We start from the raw sequence: 19,451 nt of genomic DNA, 5'->3' as shown, positions 1-19,451 counted from the left end.
AGTTCCTTGTAAGCCACTTCTTTTGTGGATAATTATATTTCTTTAAGGTTCTTTCTATGAAACTCAGTCCCACATTTGCTTCTGCTACTTTTTCTTTCATGTGGTCATTACACCTAAGGTCGTTTCAGATAGATACTCCCTAATATTTTACGGTGGTAACTGTTTACAACAATTGTCACCAATAGTGTAGTTGGTGTAGTTGTATAGTAGAGGATTTCTTTTCCTACTTATGGGCGCTATGTTATATTTGTTTACGTTTATGGTCAACTGCCAGTCCGTGAATCATTCACCAATCCTCTACAGATTGTTCCGCAAATCTTTACTGCCATTTGGCATTGCTCAGCCGTATCATCTACGGACACCCTTAAAGAGCTTCCAACAATTCCACTAGATCATTTACATGCATTGTAAACACTAACGGTTCCATCACACTTCCTTGGAGTACCCCCGAAATTACGTTTAGATCTGCCGATTTTGTACCGTTGGGAGCAACGTGTTAAGTTCTATCTGCAAGAAGATCTTTCTCCCAATCGCAAATCTGGTCCGATACTCGGTAAGCTAGTAATTATTTTCACTAAGAGGCAGTGCCGGACAGTGTCAAATGGCTTCTTGAGGGACAGAGTGAGCTGAGATTCGCCAGGTCTCTGCTTGCGGAAACCATGTCGATTTTTATAGAGGAAATTTTCTTTCTCCAAAAACGTCATACTTCTTGAACATGTTCCATAACTCTACAACAGGTTTACTTCAGCCGTATAGATCTAGGGTTATGTGCTCCTGTCCTACGACCCTTCTTGAAACTCGGAATGACCTGCGCTTTTTTTTTCGCAGTCCTCTGATCCAGATTTCTATCCAGTAGTAAGCGAAAGTAGTTGTTTTTCCAATCTGGGTTCAGTTATGTGTGGTGTTCTGCTGGCACATATTTTTACTGGGAATTTTAAATTGTGACCGTGACATATGTGTATTGTAATTGGTAAATTTTCTAAGAGGTCAGTTTTAAATTACTTGTAAAATCCTAATTACGTCGTGCCGTATGTATATCGTTCGTGGCATAGGGGCTGGCTGACCGAGGTCTAATAAAATTCTTAGAAATAAAAAAATATACTAAAGGCTTCACAAATCTAAAAAGTAAGAATCATGTAGCGACTGCAGATGGTTTGTTATTGTTAAATACATTGAGACTTAAGACGCCAATTCGAGACGATGGTCGTCGTGGGATCATGCTCCGAAGAACATTTCACTAAAAGTATATATTTACGAGTATCAGTTTTGAGAGTTCTAAATTAACTTAAGACAATATGAAGTAGCATGAAAATTGAGAGTCTAGATAGTGACAGGAAGATCTAGTAAACAGAAGCTGTAACACAGGATATATTTTCATTTGTTTGTCTGACGATTTCCCTGATTGGACTCAGAAAACATTCCACGTATGAAATCGCGCAGATTCAAAGCAGATTCAAAGGCTGACCGTACATTCCGCCAACAACAGTCTTATCACAGTTCGCGAGTCCACGGTTGTAACTTGCAAAGAACAGGAATTGAGCAAGGAAAGACGTCCTCAGAAAAAATAACGCATGAATTAACATTTCCGAACGTTGTTTGAAGATCGATGTTGACGGACAGTGGATGGGGAGAACCATCTTTGATTTTACGTCGAGTAAATTGCGACGTTCGCCAGGTCGTGAGAGTTTTTCTTCTGTTATAGCTCTTGACTCAATTTAAGACACATCTAGGGGAGAGTTGCCTTAATTGTTCCACATTTGAAATTTTGTTTGTTACAGCCTAATCAGGAAATTAAAAAAAATTTTTAAACGACGCCATTCTCTACTACAGGGTGTTGGACTTGGTATCTGATTTTTGACTGGAAATTCTGAGGAAAACAGACACGCTACACTTAAACTGAATGTTTCAAATTAGCTTCTAGTACTTTTATTATATTTTGTACAATACTCTTATTTCGGTAGTACTGCCATTGTCAGGTATATATCCGAATATTACAGTTGGAAAATTTCATTTACTTTTGTGGTATCTGTGTATGGAGTTAATTATAGCCTACAAGTATATGAGTGTTTACGCCTTGCCGGATGAGACGTACATATTGCATCACTGATGAATCCTTTTGTCAACTGCCTCTGTTTTTATGATGGGTAATAGGCAAAAGGATTCATCACTGATGCGATATATATGCCTCGCTAGGCTAGACGCAAATATAATTGCACAATTAAGTTCATATACAAATGTTTGTTTCGTTTTGTTTTGGCCACGCAAACGAACTTGTTCACATAGAAATATCGCAAAAGCAAATGAAATGAATGACAATGACAGTACTGCCGAAGCAGACCTATTATAAGAAATGTAATAAAACTATTAGCAGCTAAGTTGGAAGATTCAGCTTAAAATGTCGTTTTGACTATTTTTCGAACGTGACTGTCTCAAGAAATATGTAAAGGTAATTTAAAAGAAACCTTTACATAAAAAACCTTTACATATTAAAATGTCGTGTTATGATGTGTTTTATGTTTCGTACAGAACAAAAAAAATATATATACACTTAATTTAATTTTCTAAACTGTACGAATTAGGAACCTGGTTTCCCAGTACCTGTGGATGCATAAATTGTCCCACCTTTATGAACTATTTCCCCGAGCTAATCTAAGTTCAAGGGAATGTTCCGTATTTTGACTCTCACATCAGTAACTGCATCCATTGCCATATAGCCTTTTCCCTTCTTTCCTTACCATTGATTGAACGTTTTCCATTTCCTTCAACTGACCATTTGTTCCATTCGATCTTCCTTGCACTACTCGCTACATCATTTCTCCGTTGTGGAATTCACGTAGAGCCTCCAAAGTACCACTTCTTTTTTAGTCTTCGAAAGTTTAGTTTGGAGCTTTCATAATTTCCCTCGGATTCGGTGACGTTTTTTGGAAGGAAACCTCCATCCCACATTCTGCCTGCCATGACTCCTTCCACATTGCAATTATGAGGCCAGTCACAAACGTACGTTTTATTGCGTCCAACGTACTTAAACCGAACGTCATCTCTTTCAAATGAAAGAATATGCTCTTCCAGTTCGCTTTCAGCTGTGTCGGAAAACACTTTACTGCAGTCAAATTTTTTACTTCTCAGCTTTCATTTTCATTTTTATTTTCAGCATGTTTCTTAATTGTTGGTTACGGCACATTTTATACGTGTGCACAGTCACTTAATCCATGATCCTAATGTATAGTCGGCCGGAGTGGCCAAGCGTTTCTAGGCGCTACAGTCTGGAACCGGGCGACCGCTGCGGTCGCAGGTTCGAATCCTGCCTCGGGCATGGATGTGTGTGATGTCCTTAGGTTAGTTAGGTTTAAGTAGTTCTAAGTTCTAGGGGACTGATGACCTCCGAAGTTATGTCCCATAGTGCTCAGAACCATTTGAAGCATTTGAACCTAATTTATACCGTGACAGCTAAACGCAATTCGTCTGCGCGCCAATATCCATGATGTATTTCTGCTTTTTTACTTGATTAAAACTTAGGATAAAGAACACTTTAAAAAATTTACTAAATAATGTCTAAACATTATGTTGCACTAATAGTGGTAATCGCATTTTTTAAATCTCACTATACGAACAAGTTTCTCAAATTTTACCGGTACAATATAGGAAACGTATAGCGGTATGTTATAGGCAACGTCGCCATTTTCTCCTTGTCAATATCCTATAAACGAAACACAACGAATATAGATTCATGAGTGTCTGAAAACTAAGATCATACCATACATAGTCTCTCAGAGGTATAATGAAACTTTATATTGCCATTTATTTTGTAAGACTAATTCGCTTCGCAAAGTACACAAGAAGTTACAGGAAATTACTACAAAATCAAAGCTGTCATCAGATGGTATATTCCTCAACACGCGGCGTTCATAGCTGACAATACGGCTCCAAGCTGAATGTCGTTTAGGTACGAATTCTGTAGCTGTGGTTTAAATTGGGGTACGGTTCAGTGTAGGCAGCCCTTCCCTACCCCTGATATTTTCGAACTAATGCTTACCGAATTATAGATTTCTTGGTAGTTATGATAAATCTATGAAATAAACACCGCTGTTAACAAATTATTATCACTATTATTAGTGTCGTAGGTAAACATTTTATCTATTTTATTGTTGTTATTAGAATCCTAGGCATATCTGACACGTTAAAAATTGCAGAGGCAAAAATGATTTTGGGGAACGGCAGACAGTAACAAGATGTGACCCCGCCTCCACGCCCAGTCCCAGAAACTAACCCTTCGCATGCCTTAAAGAAATGCTGCGCTAATATTCAACAGCTTTTACACTCATCCAGTCAATCAACCGCGAGTTTTACCGTCTTCTAAATGATATGATGTTCAGGTAGAATACATCTAAGTCTATATATGAATCTACGCGATTGCAGTTCACAATTATATGCCTGGCAGAGGGATCATCGAACCACCTTCAAGATATTTCTGTACAGTTCCACTCGCGAACAGCGTGCGGGAAAAACGAACATTTAATTTTTTCCGTGAGTGCTTTAATTTCTCTTGTGTTATTGTACTGGTAATTTCTCCTTGTGTAGGTGGGCGCCAACAAACTATTTTCGTACTCGGAGGAGGAAGTTGGTGATTGAAATTTCATGAGAAGATCCTGCCGCAATGAATAACGCCTTTGTTTTAGTGATTGCCAACTTATACCTCCAGAGGAGATCACGAATGTAAAATTAGAGAGATTCGAGCGCACACGGAGGTTTTCCGGCAGTCGATCTTCCCGCGAACCATACGCGACTGGAACAGGATAGGGAGGTAATGACAGTGGCACGTAAAGTGCTCTCCGCCACACACCGTTGGGTGGCTTGCGGAGTATAAATGTAGATGTAGATGTAGATGTAGACAGAGTGATCTGTCCTTGTCTGAACTGTTTCGATGTCCTCCGTCAATTCTGTCTGGTGCCGATCCCATACCGCGCAACAACACAGCAAAAGACTACGGACAAGCTTAGTGTAGGCAAATTCTTTACTGCACCCTTAGCATTTTCTGAGTGTACTGACGATAAACTGCAGCCTTCGGTTTGTGTAGGCTCTAAGTATTTAGTTGAATCTACAGCTTTTAGATTTGTGTTATTTATCGCGTAACCGAAATTTAGCGGATTCTTTCTAGCACTCATATGGATGGCTTTACACTTTCAATTGTTTAGAGCCAATTGCCACTTTTCGCGACATACAGAAATCTCGTCTAAATCATTTTGCAATTGGTTTTGATGATCCGATGATTTTATAGGACGGTAATCCCCATTTCGGCGCGCTGAGTGCTGCTAAATGTGGGTCATACGTTAACACCCCTGTACACATGCTGACGCTCGCCGCCGAAGTTATTACCAGCTGTACCGCTAGTCTCCACAATATGACTGACACTAAGGAGAAGAAACGCGGCGTGAAGCAACACAAGCTGCCCCCTGAAGCGGCTTAGTCCGCGAGCTTTCCAAACACCGTTACGCCGTTTAGGAGGGACACTTCGACAGCTCCGTCCTTTGCGGCGCGGCCGCCTCACCGCGGAGCCGCAAACGGATTGGTCACGCTCTCTATTGTGGTGGGACAGAGGGGACGCCTTTGACACGCCACGGGGGCGTCTGTCCGTGGGGACTCGCAGGCCTCAAGGCGGCACGCGTGGGCGGCCATTGTCAGGGAGAGCTCCCCAAAGGCGAAAAGTCACGAGTGCTGTTGTTCCAGTCAGCTTTTGTGTCTTGTGTGCATTTCAACAGCCTGAAACCGCTAGGAACATCGTGTGTGGTCTTAGTTTCAAACATCTCACGCGCATTAGGAATTTATCATTAAAAGAAGGAGGAAACCCTTTTTTATGCGTATTCACTTTAAATGGATACATCAACACAAATTATCAATATCTATCATTATACCGACGTAGTACCTTTTACGGCACGCACAGCAAGACGAGCAAGTTTGAAATCTGGTACTTGATACGGACCCAGGGAGAAAGCGTAAGTTAGTGTTTAACGTCCCGTCGACAACGAGGTCATCAGAGAACGGATACCGACCCATACCCATTGTTTTCTTGCTAGAGGTGTTTGCCGGCTGGTAACGAAGGATTAGGCACAAAACCCAACACTGGTGTTGCGCCACGTACACTGATTATCCTAAACCCTATGACTGCCTGTTTACCGGGCGAGGTTGCGCAGTGGTTAGCACACTGGACTCGCATTCGGGAGGACGACGGTTCAATCCCGTCTCCAGCTATCCTGATTTAGGTTTTCCGTGATTTCCCTAAATCGCTCCAGGCAAATGCCGGGATGGTTCCTTTGAAAGGGCACAGCCACTTCTGCGAGCTCGCTGGGGCCCTACAAGATATTAGGCAAGTGTGTCAGTTTTTTTGGCTCTTCTGCGGATTAGATTAGTCATATGTTGACAATGTTATTCCTATGAAATGATATTACTTTGACTGTGATCGTTCGTAATGGGAAGGCAATGGATTAATTTTCTTTCTCTGATGATTTCTATTGAAGGGAAGTGGTAGCAAGACAAACTGGGACCGAACCAAGATTCTATTAGTAATTTAGTAAACCGCCTCCAGCGTAAGTAGGTAAAGTTACACGCAGTACTAGCATGATTAATAAGGAAAGTTAGCAATTTTGATTCAGTTTACTTGATACTGAACCTCAGTTTAGCTGATAGTACAATTTATCAAGTAATGTACCAGTGATTTGACTTGATCTACGCAGGAGGAGTATTAATACGTTTAGGCAATAATTGGCTCTCAATGATATTACTACCTGTGCATCACACTAGGAACTTAATGCTAATTATAGGTAAATGACTACTAATGGGGGAGCACTACTGACTTGAACAAGAGGTTCTTTTGTAATTAAAACTTCCGGGCTAAGAGGCCGTGGTCCAATAGTAGGAATACTTCTCCCTGACGTTTCGTTGCCAGCTGCGGGCAACATCATCTGAGGTGAGTCTACGACTGGCTGCTAGGCCGTGGAGGTCCTGTTTATATAGAGCGCGTAGAGGGCGCCACCACTCGTCACGTGTTGTCAACAGTAAAACTATCTCTGGCTGGCGTCATTACTCTCGATCGAAGGTAATCGATTGTCACATCTTTGGTACAGAGTCGATCGCCATATCTTATCTAGCTTCAAGCCTTCTTCTTTCCTGTTAAAATTATTGTGGTGTTTAAAAATCTCTACAGCCTCTCTATACATACGTGCATAATAATGCGATGTCTTAGCTAGCACGCTCGTCTCACTAAATTTAATTTCATGGTCACCCGTTTCAAAAACATGTTCCGCTACAGCCGATTTGTCCGTGTGTCCCAGTCGACAGTTCCTTTTATGTTCAGTTAGGCGAGTATTGATACTTCTTTTCGTGGTTCCAACGTAAACCTTCCCACAACTACAGGGAATCTTATAGACACCAGGAGTAGCTAAAGGGTGTCGTGCATCTTTCGCCGATCTTAAGCATTCTCTAATTTTCTTGGTGGGTCTGAAGATTGTATCAACTCTGAACGAGCGTGCTAGCTAAGACATCGCATTATTATGCACGTATGTATAGAGAGGCTGTAGAGATTTTTAAACACCACAATAATTTTAACAGGAAAGAAGAAGGCTTGAAGCTAGATAAGATATGGCGATCGACTCTGTACCAAAGATGTGACAATCGATTACCTTCGATCGAGAGTAATGACGCCAGCCAGAGATAGTTTTACTGTTGACAACACGTGACGAGTGGTGGCGCCCTCTACGCGCTCTATATAAACAGGACCTCCACGGCCCAGCAGCCAGTCGTAGACTCACCTCAGATGATGTTGCCCGCAGCTGACAACGAAACGTCAGGGAGAAGTATTTCTACTATTCGACCACGGCCTCTTAGCCCGGAAGTTTTAATTACTGAAGACGCCGGCCGTGAAAGCCTACACGCTATGAAAAGAGGTTCTTTTGTTAGTTTAATTATAGGAAACTACTACAATTGAAATAGTTATGAAGTAATTATATCTTTTGTACTTATTACTTTCCCAAGGAATATTCATTTCCTTCTACTATTTAGCTCAAATGGATCATGTGATACCTGGATTTGGTATAGTTTGAACAATTGCAACGTTTCTTATTCTTGATTTCTATTATTGTAAATGACATTTAAATCTGGCACAATACGAGAAACACTGTTAACTACATAACACATGAAATTGTAAACACGGCCGACCGCTGTGGGCGAGCGGTTCTAGGCGCTTCAGTCTGGAACCGCGCGACCGCTACGGTCGCAGGTTCGAATCCTGCCTCGGGCATGGATGTATGTGATGTCCTTAGGTTAGTTAGGTTTAAGTTGTTCTGAGTTCTAGGGGACTGATGACCTCAGATGTTAAGACCCATAGTGCTCAGAGCCATTTGAACCATTTTCTTCCCGTGTAATAAACTCTGAAAATTCTCTACTTAGCGCCAAATTTTTATAGAACAGACCTAACTAATGTATGCCATGAATAATTAACAGAATTACTTCCGCATCCGAGGCTATATGATATAATATTGCAGAACTTCCCGCCTCTCTTTCAGTTTGCCAGCTAGCCACCGACTGACTCATGCCACAAAGGAGCTTTGCAGTTCGAAAGCCAGATCCACCTTTCTGTTCCCGCCTAGCTGGTTGCGTTGCGTAGGGTCTTCCCTCCAACTTTTACATGAGAAAAAAACCTTCTTCCCTATGTATGAACCAGCATTACAATTAAAGTTTTAATTTCTACAGTCTTTCACAGCAAATTACTTTTGAAATTACATTAATATGTTATTTACAATTACGTAAATTATCATAAATAATGAAAAAACGTTTTCATGGAAGTTACATCAAAGATATTGGGTATACAGAAATCACATTAGGTAAAAACAGACAAAGATGTTACATAAGACCATTAAAGGTAATATCGATAATAGTGTTACAAGGCACCCTCAACGCCACCAGTTAGCATTCGCTCTCGTGATGTGCAGAAGTCAAAATGTTTGGCCCTTCACTGTAAGCCCATTTGGGTGATTAAAGGAGGATTTGAGGTCGAGAGAAGTGCTCTGAAGAAGCGCTAATTATTTACCGAAATCAACCTTCGACGTACGGACACAGTCTCGATCATGGACACATGTCACTATCCGCTACGACTAACTTCCTGTATTTGCTTTCACAAACGTCAGTAACTGTAAAATCTGTTATAATTTTCTAATATCATGCCATCTTGAGATAACTTGCCTTTTGTATTTACCTGATGTTCTTGGTGATCAGTCTGGCGAAGAAATCTTCAGCGGTATTCTTCCGATGAGCAGAAGCACAGGCAGTCTCCCCAAATGGATCATCAGCCTCGTTGTTGTGATAGTCTTGAGTGCAAATACTGCTTTGTCTCTGCTCTCCTCTCCAGGCCACCTGTGCAAGCCTCGTCACCTACGCATAAATATTACAACGTACATTCACTTGAAGCCTTGATCTAAGTCTGCCATTTTTACCCAACACACTTCCCTCCTTTACCAATTTATCTATTCCTTAATACCACTGGTTACATCCGATCAACCGTTAGCCAATTTGCTAATTTCTTTCCTCCGCAATGTGATTGTGCCTATCTAACATTTAGCATTCTTCTGCAGCATTACAGTTCAAAACTTCCTGTTATCTTCCTGTCTATATCCATCGTTCGTACAAGGCTGACAGATATGTCTGCTTAATACACAAATTTATATTTCGTTTAATAATATTTCTCTTTCTCAGAAAAACTTTTCGTCGCAGTCTTCGTTCATTTTATATCATCTCTACTTCGTACATAATCAGTAATTCTTTGTGCCCAAAGGCCAAAAATCATGTAGCACATTTGTGATTCATTTCCGAATCTAATCTCATCAGTACATCCTCATTTAATTCGACTACTCTATTACACTTGGTTTACTTATTTTGTTGTTCACCTGGTCTCCCTGTCATATCCCACGACTCTTTGCAGCTGGTTTTATTTAGAAGTCGTAGATAACTTTTACCTTCCTTTATTTTACCCCTCACAACAACAGTCTCAGTTTAACTATAGCTTCAAATCTGGGTGAAATTTCGAGCTTTCGACGCAATCCTCAGCCTCGTCAGGGACAATATTGTCGTGACTGCAGTGTGGTGACCATTTACAGCCCGTAGTCGGCTTGTGATTGGTGGCTGTACGTCATTATAACGTCATGCTGCCAGAGACTGTGTCTATATCTGCGTTAGTGGTGTCAGGAACGTAAATAGTTCAGCTCACCTCTCTGTGTCTTCTCAGTATCGAGAGATCCGTTCATTTGTAAAACTGTGTTCAGCAACTGCCTACTTCTCAAGCTTTCGATTTCTAGTGTTCCATTGGTGGTCTGCGCAGCAGTCGGTAATGGTACAGATAAACTGACTGTTTAGATTCTTCCGCATTCATAAGGAATCTTAAAAGTTTCAGCGACCCTGAGACGAAGATTGTCCTTCATTGGGCGCAGCATCTCCTTTACTTCTTTGGTTGATAGGAAAACGGATCGTCCAAGAGGCCCTTGTCACAAACTATGTTTAGAGCAATAAAAATATTCACTTCTTATGGGGCAAAAATGTCACACGTGCACCATTATTTCGCTGGGGATTCGTGAAGGTTTCGACGCTAATGATGTCCACAGTCGGTGTTCAGAGCGCCGGGTGATGAATACTATTTGGAGATCTCTGTTGATCCATCACGAATAGGGGACATCAGCTGGTCAGGTAATTGTCGATATCAGTGAAATTCGCCAACAGCCGTGTAACTGAGATGCTATTTTATTTTATTTTATTTTATTTCGACTACCTGTTTCGGCATTCCGCTACGCCTTCTTCAGGACTCATATGAATCTTGCAAAATAAACTATATTATCTTACAGTGCCACATATTCTCGTATAGCAAGTTTTCGTATGAAGCACTTGTGAAATGGTTTGAATTCACGACCTCGGAGACTACACGGCACTGTATGACAATATCTTTTATGAAACTTCCTGGCAGATTAAAACTGTGTGCCGGACCGAGACTCGAACTCGGGACCTTTGCCTTTCGCGGGCAAGTGCTCTACCAACTGAGCTATCCAAGTACGACTCACGCCCCGACCTCACAGCTTCACTTCTGCCAGTACCTCGCCTCCTACCTTCCAAACTTTACAGAAGCTCTCCTGCGAACCTTGCAGAACTAGCACTCCTGAAAGAAAGGATATTGCGGAGACATGGCTTAGCCACAGCCTGGGGGATGTTTCCAGAATGAGATTTTCACTCTGCAGCGGAGTGTGCGCTGATATGAAATTTCCTGGCAGATCTTTTATTTTGAGACACGCATATGGAGCCTGAAGACGGCATAGTGGAATGCCGAAACTGGTAGTGAAAATAAAACAAAATAACGTCTCAGTTTCACGGCTCTTGGCGAATTTCATTGATATCGACAACTGGTTGGAGATGTTGCTGAGAGTGTCGTCCATTTACATGAATGGACAACTGACTTCTTCGTGCTAATATTGCTGAGCAAATAACCAGGTGTTTCACGAATAATGGTTGCAGTTTCAGTAGTTAGGGCGACCGACTCTTCTGGAGTGCCTATCAGTGTCTCGTCCACAAAAAGCCTAGTATCCCCCCCAAAAAAGATATCCGTAGATGTGGAGTCGAAAGAACGTAGTGGCCACGGTACAGGCCCATCCTCTCAATTGTGTTGTGTGACAGCAACGACAAAGTGTGGCGGCGCCCTGTCATTCTGGAACCATAATGCTAGAGTAGCATTCTCCAGCGTTTCCGGTAGTACTTAACGGAGAAACATACCGTAATTTGCATCACCTAGCGTCGTAAGCGGAAAATGTTCGTGAAGAGTGCCACTCCCCATATTTATTGTAAATCTCTCTTGATGGTGAAACACACAAATTGTCTTAGGCTTTTCCAAATACCAGACATGAGTATTGTGGCTGTTAAACTATGAAAGATGGCATAAGACAATCCCAGCGTTAAATACTTCAAGGACTCCTATAAGTGAAACTGTAACATGGAGCCGTTTTGAAGGCATACAACGAACGTGGCGCAGCTACAACAGCTATCCAAACTAGTCCCTGTCACAAAGAAAGAGGGCCGAGTAAAATTAATTTAGTGATTTCAATCACAGATTCGATCTGCTTGCGAAATTCCAAACCCATTGACAGTAATCTCTGATCCGCCGGATCAATTAGAAATTAATGGAGCTAACTCCATCCATTTATATAGTTCGATGAACTTTCCTCAAACCAACAGATAACATCAATGGTTCGTCTACTCCGAGAATCATCGATTGGAGAAGGGGGGGGGGGGGGAGTAATATCTACATTCACCACGTAAATAATTTAGAAAATACACAAGATGGCGACATTCTGTAAAGTTCGGGGCAGCTACTTTTAAAACTAAAGTTGAAGTTACGGCGTGGCGGAGGCACTCCGCTTCTGAGAACTGACGCCCAAACACGTGTCCCAACTTGAGAGCCAAAAGGCCACCCTGCTTCGCCAGGACAAACCTACAGCAACGACGTCGCCTCCACCTCATGTCATGTTGGCTACGGGACCCTGTCTGCAAACTGAGGACGCACAGTATGGTGTGACGTCCGAGATTACGAACAGTATGGATAGTCGCTCTCCAGCCCGATTCGGTTGCTGATCCTTTTCGCCTTCATTTCGCAGGCATTAGCCATTTCTGTACGGGAGATTTGTGTTCCATCACCTTGGGAGCAGTCTCGTAAAACTACCATCAGGTTTGATGAACATAATTCGCGATAGGAAGCGTGGAGCAACTACGTTGATAGCTGCAGTGCAATCATCCTGACTGCAACACGATTATCCAGCACTATTGCTCCACTGATTGTAATGTGGTACGATTCGTTGTCTGGCCCCTGCCTCTGTATTCGCAACAGAGAACTAATGAATACTAATTCCTTGCCCCACAGCGAGGTGGCTAGTAGGCAAGTCCCTTCGAGTTGCGACAGCACACTGTAAAACAATGCGATAGAACTAAAAATCTGTGTCGTCTCCTGCGTTATATTCAAGGTTAGGTAACTTTCCCACTGTCCATTTTGCTTTAGTTAAACTACAAATTAAGTGATGAAACACTTGTAAAGAGACGAAGCCCGGCACCTTCACGGTCCAGGGTCTGAAGAAAATTCCTGTCCATTCTCAGCTGCTGATGTTACAAACGGTGCAACCTTGATATTTGTATCTTACAACAAACGTCTTTCTTTTATCTCCTCTAATAACTTTACAAATTGGTATACGTAGTTTTTCGTGCGTGTTGCATTTTAATGCATTTAATAGGGCGAAATTATTGAAATGTGTCGTGACGGTCTTTCTGTTGGTGTTTTTATTTTCTTAAAAATAGAATAATAATCCTCAAATGCTGTTTTATAGGATTCCAATTAGAAAATTGCTCTATAACGCCATTTTTTTTGATTAACATTGTCATCAAATTTCTCTTGGTAGGGTCCGTAGGATAGGTTCCGCATAGTGATCTAGAGATCATAAATACAGACCAAAACATAAGTAAAGCTGTCGATTTCACGCCATAATTATGAAACATGCAGTGTGGGAAAACGGAACAGAAGAGAATCGAAGCATTTGAGATGTGGTGCTACAGACGAATGTTGAAATTAGTTAGACTGATATGGTAAGTATTCATTAGTTTTCCGTAGGATCTGTAAGGAAAGGAAAACACTGACAAGGAGAAGGAACAGGATGATAGGACACCAGTTAAGACTGAAAGGTCTCTGTTGGATTCCTTTCATGTTTGATTTCTTAAATCTGTTGTCATTTATGGAATAAATTCCTCTTCTAAAATTACTGTGGCGTTTCTGACTATCTGGGAGGAGACTGAGTAGTGGAACGTGTTACTTTTACACGTAAACAAGAACGATCTGTCACACTACTACACTTTAAAACACAGTTTATATGTAATTCATGTCACACAGTCTCATACGGAACCTGCATCCGCTTTCTGTTATATACTGTATGTGATAAGATACTGTCATCCCCCTTCCCTTCTGTGTGAGAGGATGAATGATCAAATGTGTTTGTAGTTGCATGCTTGAGGGTAGCAGACAAGCCTGTCTGCTAGAGAACAGTAGGACCAACGTCGGAACAGGTAGCTACGCTTCCTAAAAGCAAAGAGGTTTCTATCCTTAGTATGGTTCTGTCCGTCCGTTGTCATGTTGGTATAGGAAGCTGCCCCTCTGGCCACTTCCGTTTGTCTTTGTGAGCCACCCTCAGGAAGCACGCTCGGCAGTAGGGCAGTTGCTGTGGGACCGTGGCGAGCGTCTGAAGTGGTAAGATCTCCGGGTAAGCGCGTGTCTGCTAAGTCCGTAGGACAATGGATTTCTTAAGTTCAGCCTAACTGAAAACTTAATACCTTGATTTCAGATTTAGCTCTAAAATACCTAATGCTATCTTAAATTGCAGCGTAGTGTAATTCTCGTGTGAAGTTCATATTATTTTCCGGTTGTTGCTTTGTTATTACTTTGTGAGTAAAGTGGAACCACGTGTTGATCAGTAACTCTAACTGAGTTCATCAATCTTAAATGTGAATGCTTGTGTGATTATAACGTCTCGTCTTGACAATATTTTACAATATAGCAACTTTTCTTTATGCTTTTCTTTATGTTCAACCCACGTGGAGTGTACTTTGCGAGACCAGTACCACGTGCTTATATAACTGTTTGACCCATCAGGTTAATAGTAAGACGTTAGTAACCAGTTCAAGGTTTTTCTTTTGTCAATTGCCTTTCGATCGAATTTATTTTAATTATCAAAATTACTGTGGAGTTATACGCTTTCTGTAAACCAAGTTGACCACGTGGAGCATGTGGTGTAATCATCAAAGTAGCCTTCAGCTATTCTTTTTGGGAAGATTTTACAAAGAGTTAATATGAATTTAGTATACCAGTGTGTGGTAATTACATGACGGACAGGATTGTGTTACGAACGTAATTTCTTTGGGTGAAAACTGAATCTGTTGGTTGTGGTTAATTTCTCCTTGCTTATGTTTCAACGTTCTTTGGGTGTTGTTTTGTGAATGCAGTGTTGTACGCAGTCTCCCAATCTTGGCTCCATATTTGATGTGTTCCGTAAGATTTTCACAATCCTAAACAAGGCACCAGCTTGTTAGGAGTAGAATTTAATATGCTGAAATTTCAGTGACCAATCTTAAAAATAAATTTCCAAATATAAACTGATTTCTCTCTTGTTATTTAAATTCTCCTTTATATATATATATTACCGGTTGTGTTATGACTATTAAAAGATTAGCATTAATGTTAGTCTGTTTGGGAATTTGGTAAACTTAGACTAGATACCTGATGAACAGTTGCTTAGTAATACAAGATTAACCTCCCCAGACAGCTCACAGCTTTTAACCCGCTTTTATTCTACTATTAGCACCCGATTTCAGCATAGCAAATTCATGTAGCAATATTACAAGACATCAGAGAAAGACATCCATGATATTAGAGGGCAAAAACTGTAGAGGAAGACATCCAGCAAATAATTGAGGACGTAGGTTGTAAGTGCTACTCTGAGATGAAGAGGTTGGCACAGGAGAGGAATTCGTGGCTGGCCGCATCAAACCAGTCAGAAGACTGATGACTCAAAAAAAAAAAAATTACTGCAGCTATGAATATTTCTTATTGGCAAAACGTAGAGAATGGAAAGAAAAATTAGGATTGAAAGTCCAGTTGTGAACGAGGGCCTTAGAGACGGAGCTCAGACTTGGACTGACGAATGGCACTCAGAACCAGAACGCCCGAAGGAAACGAGACTTCATTCTCAAGCTAGCTATGATGATACTCTGTTCGTTTGTTTTACTGACTGCCTCTCTGATGTCCTCCAAGCCCCTAAAAGAAAAACTGTTCTGCTTTTTCTTTGACCTCATTATTAATAAGCACTAATGTCTTTTAAATGTGTTGGTACATATATTTTAATCTTTGAATTTGATTCAGACTTGGTCTATAAAGTTAGTTCACTTATTGAAGTTTATCTCCACCACGGGTAAACCCCACCGTGTCTTGAGAAAATCGAATGAAATGTAGGCAAGTCTGATTTCCCAGTTCAGGGACCTGAAACTTGCTTCAGGACGTCAGTCATTATTTCTGGTGACATGGAGTCTCCTTTCCTTTCAGTTCTAAATTTCTAACCAGATGAAGTCAAAAGGGAGCTGTAACTTTGACAATTATGAGTGTATTCTTCAGAATGGTAAGGTCTTGTTTCTATTTGCATGCAAGAAAGGATTTCAATGGACCCGAGCCAAATGTTTGCTCTAAATCCCAGACAAAGTATTAATTCTTACTCGCTGCTTCGCTCTACAATTTAGTTCGTGACTTGAAAATGCTCCACTGTGCTTTATTTGTCGTGAGTTTAGTCCGACGTCCTGGCCATGAGTTTAGTGGTAATTTTAGTGACTGTCCTATACGAGTACATTGCAGATTAGTAAGCCAGTACCCGTGCTATTTCTGTGTCGTGTGTCGCTCGACCCTACTGAAGTATAATAATTACAGTGTCTTGAGGGAATCGTATTTATTCATACACATTCTCTAAATAACTTTACCAAATCCCAATATCAGCTTTTTGCCTCCAGGCTTAACCGTTGTGACTATAGTGGGCATTGTGTAGAAGGATGGGGTCGACTGGTTGAGCTGATCGACCAATACGAAATTTATTAAATCGTAACAAAATTCATAACAAATCAGTTTAGATCGCTCCATAGATCGTCGCACAAACCCCTTTCATTCGAGTGCAAGTAAAAGTTAGCAGGAGGAGCAACTGTAAAAACAAAGCACAAAAGAAAAACGACTGCTTCTCTTAAGATTTTTAGGAGATTAAAAACCGGCTAAACACCGTGATTAACAGAACATTTTTAAAAATACAGATTAATTTCACTAAAATCAAAATTTACAGATGGTCACAACTTTAAAAAGCAAACATTTAAAAATTTCCCTTTTATAGTGAATTTGGTTCATTCCAGGTTATGACACATCCACCTGGATCCAGTACACACGCGGAATGGTAAACAATCACTCCTCATCAGCATGAACAGATTACATCACAATTAACCACTACCCGAAACACCTCAGAATTAACTACAAGACACAAATTCAACTGAAGGAGGTTTAGATTATAATCTATTCTGAAAACTCGCATCCATTAACCTGGAAGGTAATCTGCAGCATGTAAGCTGATCGATCTTCAGTAGTTACAATGTCTGTTTTAAAACTGAAATAAATACAGCTCTGACTGCGGATGACGTTTGTGGATCCACGATCCCTTCGCCGTTCACCTCCATCACCTGCCATCAAGGTGTGATACTGTCTGAAGGCGGTCACATTTTGACCGAAACCAGTAACCATTGCCAATAAATATTTTGTTGAGATCGAGACTGTTTTTAATCTAATTTTAAAATATATTATTAAGACCGCTGATATTCTCCATCAGAAATTCTTTAAAAAATTACACTGCCTGCGTTTATACAGTGTCTGAAGCACATTGTAATCAGAAGAGCTGGCTGCCCTCTGTAATCAAAAACTGAGTGAAGGGCTTCACGATGAATTTCAACGGGTGTCCGCCAGGACCAAATGCAACGAGCAATAACGAACAACAGCTCGCAATAAGCGGGAAATCCGGGTTCAGTTCCGTGTCCGGTGCAAATTCTTTAGGTGCCACGAACAGCTGACGTCAGTCCGGATTAGCAAAACGCGAATCCAATTCACAGTATAACCTGATCGAAGCACTCCTCTCTAGGCGCATGTGGAACACATTTACTGACATGTTTCGCAGTAGGTTTTCTTCTCCAACATAACAGAGTTCTCAGCCACATTTGTCCGTACAACACCAGCGAGCCAGACTTTCCACAATGCCAAGCGTGTAATCAGAACGAAAAGACAGGTGGAGCCTCCACTTCTAACGACCGTTGCCGCTCCCGGTCCGCAGTCAGCAAGTCCCCGTGCCACCACCCAAAGCCACAAGGTACCTTCGTTTCCGCCAGAGGGAGCAAACGTAATCTCTGGTCAGCGATTCAGTGAACCAGAGTGATGGCAACCTCGTTACCAAAACAGACTTCGTGCCATCCTCGGCACACCCTCTACACCATCTTCTCCATAAACCTTTTTTTTCTTCATAGCTCGAATTGCTTCATACCCATCTGGTATTTCTTCCGAAACATTATTTCACCTGTTTACCTCTTTGAACTATACCGACACTATCAGAAACTTTGGTGTGGTTGCGTTATTTTCTTTCTGTTTTTAGTTACTGCACCGTCTGCCATCGTATCTTATGGAATGGGATGTCTGCCCACTTAAGATTCTGGTTCTTTCATCACACCCATACTGTTCCAAGCTGTTTCTTTTTATCACATTTTCGTTGTATCTCCTTTTGATGTATCCTCTCACATCCCCTCAAAGGGATTTCTGAACTGTGTGTTGTGTGTCTCTCCTTCATTAGAGTTTATAGTCGCTGTACACGACGGTTCCTGATCGAATGAAAGATGGTTCATTTCCGAACTGTTTTGTTCAATTCAGTATATTCTAGTATGTTCCTATTACAGCTTATTTTAATCTCTCGCATTCTCTTTAATAGCTGCCTCATTCCATTTGACATATTTCTTTCATAGTTACAGGATATTTCTGTCCTTACAAAAGCACTCTTGGTAAATAAATGCCTCTTCTTTTCGATGTTTAACTTGTTGCTTACTTTAATTTATAACACATTCGTACTCCTAACTGAATTACAATAATTTGCATTTTCCACTTCCTGCCTGATAACTGTTATCATGATTACCACGATTTTTTGTAGCTCTTTTGTAATTCTGCTTTCCATCTAATGTGTCTACGGCCATTTGAACCTCTCCTGTGGTTCAGGACCGTTAAATCACATGCGATTTGTTCAGCATACGATTATTTATTTTCTTCTTCTTTACTCAGCGTAAGATTATATATTTTCTTCTTCTTTGTTCGTTACACTCCTCGCCCTCTAGTTTGAGCATTTAATTAGAAATTTCTTTCTCATATTACTTATCATAAAAGTATTCAGACCAAATAAGAAATAATTTTCCATATTGTAGGCGCAGTTATTTTAAGGCCTCCCGGAGTGACGAGCCTCTTACTTTGACTGGAGCTTCACCGTAAAATAATAAGTATGTATCTTCCGTATCACCTATCACTATACAAAAGTTCTAACTTCCTCAGCTACGAAGTCCTTTTGTTAGCACAAGCTTGAAGAGAACATCTCCTTGTAGCCTGATGTAGCTGTGTGTGACGACTTGACAGATACACAGCTGATGTTTCCCGTTTATAGTCTTACCACCTTTCCGCCTGTTAGGCTAGCGGCATCTTTATGGCTTCTGTTAGGGCCGACAGACGTTCGGTCGTTGCACTTTGGTTAGTACTGACCCCGCATTCCTACCTGTACTACTGCGAAGCCTAGCGT

This window comes from Schistocerca americana, chromosome 2, assembly GCF_021461395.2.
Source record: "Schistocerca americana isolate TAMUIC-IGC-003095 chromosome 2, iqSchAmer2.1, whole genome shotgun sequence".
NCBI lineage: Eukaryota > Metazoa > Arthropoda > Insecta > Orthoptera > Acrididae > Schistocerca > Schistocerca americana.
Note: the sequence above shows the minus strand (reverse complement) of the source record.